At 45.5% G+C, this 4,283-nt stretch overlaps 1 pseudogene; it reads right to left on the bottom strand.

The window, feature by feature from the left end:
- Nucleotides 1-1,066: 1,066 nt before the first annotated feature.
- On the bottom strand, nucleotides 1,067-1,506 carry LOC115834085 (annotated as a pseudogene).
- Between the last annotated feature and the right edge of the window lie 2,777 nt (nucleotides 1,507-4,283).

Below are 4,283 nucleotides of genomic sequence, written 5' to 3'. Positions count from 1 at the left end.
ATTGAATGGCATGGAAGTGATGGGAAAGGAATGAAATGGAATGCAACAGAGTGGAGTGGAGTGGAGTAGAGTAGAGTGGAGTGGAATGGATTGCAATGGAATGGAGTGGAGTGGAGTGGAATGGAATGGAATGGAATGAAATGGAATGCAATGGAGTGGAGTGGAGTAGAGTGGAACGGGAAGGAATGTAATGGAGTGTAGTGGAGTGGAGTGGAGTAGGATGGAGTAGGGTGGAGTGGAATGGAATGGAATGGAATGGAATGGAGTGCAGTGGACTGGAGTGGAGTGAAATAGAAAGGAATTGAATGGATTGAAGGAAATGGAATGGAATGGAATCAAATTCAATGAAATGGAATGGTGACAAGAAATGTCCGCTGAGATTATGCCACTGCACTCCAGCCTGGGTGACGGAGTGAGATACTGTTGAAAGAAATGAATGGAGTGGAATGGAATGGAATGGAATGGAATGGAATGGAATGGAATGGAATGGAATGGAATGGAATGGAATAGAAGGTATTGGAATGGAGTGGAGTGGGGTGGAGTAGAATGTAGTGGAATGGATTGGGGAGGAGTGGAGTGGAGTGGAATGGAATGGAATGGAATAGAATGGAATGGTGAAATGTAATGAGAGTTGTGATTCTGCCACTGCACAATAGCCTGCGTGACAGAGTGAGATCCTGTCGAAATACAGGAATGGAATGGAATGGAGTGGAATGGAATGGACTGGAATCGAGTGGAGTGGATTGGAGAGGAGTGGTGTGGATTGGAGTGGAGAGGAGTGGAGTGGAATGGGTTGGTATGGAGTGGAGTGGAGTGGCATGGAGGGAAGTGGACAGAGGGGAGCGGAGTTGAGTGATATGGAATGTAATGTAATGGAATTGAATGAAATGGAGAAATGAAATGTGAGCTGAGATTGTGTCTCTTCACTCAAGCCAGGTAGAGAGAGTGAGATTCTGTTGAAAGAAAAGAATGGAAAGGTCTTCCTTATGCTTTGACCTGCTCAGTCCACATTCTTGCACAATTTCATTTCCACTTGTTAACAATGCCGTCTTCAGGGAATCTGTACATCTGTTTCCTTATGTGAAGTAAGACATTCCCACAGAAACCTCAAAGTGTAGCGAGGATCCTTGAAAAGGAGATGATTAATGTCAGAACAGTCTGTCCAACACCCCATACCAGCGCTTCCAAAGGGGCCATGTTCTTCCCAGCTACTCTGTAAATGCCCGCTACTGCTGCACTGGTAATCATTGCTCCAGTTACAGAAGCCGGAAATCCAATGCTGACTTCAATTACAGAGATGACTCTTTCCTGCCTATGCCTCTGCAGCATCACAAACATCAACACTCCTGCAGCACCACGGACAAACAGAGAAGAGAAGAGAGCCCAGAGGAAGATCCAGTACCACGTCTCCGTGAGGTTCCTCAGCACCGTCCAGTGGGCCCAGAGGCTCAGGACATGCTGCACCGACAGGTTGATCATGGAGTGGTCGCCCCCCTCCGCCTTCATCTTCCCCGAGGGGCGCCTGCCGCCCCCTCCTCGGGTGCCGGGCGGCGGCGGCGGCTGCGAGGCTCGGGGGGCGGTGGCGGGTGCGCGGCTCCTCCAGGCCGCCGCCGCTGGTGGAGGCTGCGGGACGCCGGGCCGGGCGCTGCTGCTGCTGCAGCCGGAGGGCCTCCGTGGGGGGGCGGCTCAGCGTGTCTCCCAGGCAGCTCCCTCCCCGCCGGGGAGACATTGAGGACGGCGGACGGAGGAAGGAGGGGAGGGGGCCGGGCGCCGTCCCCGCGCGGCCCCCGAGCGAGGACTTGGGGCGGAGGAGGCCGCCGCCACTCCCTCTCAGGGGCAGCGCCGCGCCGCGGGGGCCGGACACCCGAGGAGGCTGAGGTCACGCCAGGAGGCCGGTGCTGACGGGCAGCCGGCAGGTGCAGCCCCCGACAGGGCCCAGCTCATCGCCGCCGGAGGACGGAGACGCGGGACCGGCCAGAGGCTGCGGCGGCACCTGCCGCCCGCCTGCCCGCCCTCAGGTCGCCGACACTCGAAGAACCGCCCCCTCCACCCGCAGCCGCCGGCGGGCCCCAAACCTTGAGCTGTGTGGAAAGATTGCCCTCTGGTGTTCAAGTGATTGCACTACCGCACTGCACCTTATGTGCCTCTGTCTCAGGCAAGGTGCATTAAGACACTATGTAAAGTTACAAGAAAAAGCACCTTGTTTAGCTGCCTATCAGGTTAACACTGGTGTTGAAATCATTGTTGTGTTAAGTTGCAGGGACGTTTCGAGGTATTGATATATGTGCCAAACTCTTTTCTTTTTGTTAACATTGATCATGTGACAATTTTCAAGTGTAGATGTAGCTGAGTGCTGTGAACATATTTGACATGAATTCAGGTAATGTACTAAGATTTTTGTTCTGTAACACTAAATCCCGTTTGAGTGCTAAATACTGTATTGTTTAATATGAGAGAAATTATTTGGTTTTTAATGTTGCGTGTTTCTGGGATTTAGGGCTTCAATATGTTTAGGTATTATTGTTATTTAATTGATGTGGAAGATAAGTCTTCTTAACTGAAGACTAGCTCAACTGTTTTAAGAACTCAGAGTAGCTCTATAGGGTGCATACTTTTCACTAACTTAAATAACACCCTTTATAGCTTCCCTCACGCATACATATTCTTATACAAATTCAGAAACTTGAAGGGTCATACACATTGATTGTAGTTTGTGTGTCATAAAAATGTAATTTGAAAATTTTCTTAAAAGTTTTGTAAGAAAAAGTCTGAAATGCATGTTGCATTCTTTGACCCTTCTAAAGAAAGTTTTTGCCTTGTATCTCATGGACAAAACATCTTTATAACTAGTATCTCAGTGGGATTATATTACGTGTTGCATATATCTTGATTTTTGACCAAACATAAACAGTCTTTCATTCTGGAGTATTAACTGTTTTTAGAGAGTGGCCTAAATTGGGCTCTGGAAATAAAGACCTCATTTGTAGAAATAAGTAACAAGTAAGTTATATAGGAAGAGTAATGAACTATTTTACTTTGGACATGTGGCAACATCATAATTTTGCTAAGTAAAAATTAGGGAATATAGTAGGTAATTTTAAAATTTGGCAATTAGTCTCAGCATATCAATGCAGTACTGAGCGTGTATTTGAGTAATTCAGTTGTTCAGTTCTTGATTTATGATATGAAGTTATGATTTAAGTTTACTAGAAGAATCTGTGAGGGCATATATCAAAAGTGGAAATGTCCTTTATATAAAACATTTTAAGAGGTTCTGGCAATACGTAATTTTAAGAGTACAGGAGGTAGGGTTGAACTGGTTTTGTAATGAGATTTTTTTGCACCAGATACAGTTATAATGTGCTAACTCAAAGGAGACATTGCAGAGAATATGAAGTTAAGGATAATCAAAAAATAACCTGGTAGCCTTGCTGTTTAATCCAATTTACTATAAAAGTAGGCCTTTGTTATATTACATTCAAATTTAAGAACTTTGTTACCCATACCACTTTTTCTCTACCCAGAAACAGAGTATATCCACAACTTATCAATGAGAAGTTGGAGAGGCAGTACTTTTTCCAATATGGAAGCCAATTTGGGGGATTTACTAACACTGGCTTGGAAATTTGTTTTAAAAAAATAATAAGCAACTATGCATGGATATTTGAAGTAAATCTTAAAATTGATTATTTTTATTATGTACAAGCCTGAAATTGTTTCATGTGTTCTTTATATTCCTGATGTTTTTACTAATTAAATTTAGGCATAACTTTAAAAAAAAAAGAATGGAAAGGAATGGAGTGGAATGGAAAGGAATGGAATGGAATGGAGTTGAGTGGAGTGGAGTGGAATGAGATGGAATGGAGTGGAGTGGAATGGAGTAGAATGGAGTTGAGTGGAATGGAATGCAATGGAATGGAATGGGGTGTAGTGTAGTGGATAGAATTGGAGTGGAATGGAATGGAATGGAAAGGAAGGGAATGGAATGGAATGCAATGCAATGGAATGGAATGCTGAAATGAAATGCAAGCTGAGTATGTGCCACTGCACTACAGCCTGGGGGAAAGAGTGAGATCCTGTCAAAAGAAACAAAGGGAATGGAATGGAGTGTAATGGAATGGACTGGAATGGAATAGAGTGGAGTGGAATGAAGAGGTGTGGAGTGGAGTGGAGGATAGTGGAGTGGAATGGGGTGGAATGGGGTGGAGCGGAGTGGAGTGGAGTGGAAGGGAATGGAATGGAATGGTGAAATGCAAAGTGAGCTGAGATTCTGTCACTGAACC

Source organism: Nomascus leucogenys, unplaced genomic scaffold, assembly GCF_006542625.1.
Source record: "Nomascus leucogenys isolate Asia unplaced genomic scaffold, Asia_NLE_v1 000539F_243322_qpd_obj, whole genome shotgun sequence".
NCBI classification, from domain to species: Eukaryota; Metazoa; Chordata; class Mammalia; order Primates; family Hylobatidae; genus Nomascus; species Nomascus leucogenys.
Note: the sequence above shows the minus strand (reverse complement) of the source record. Positions and strands in the feature narration are given on the sequence as shown.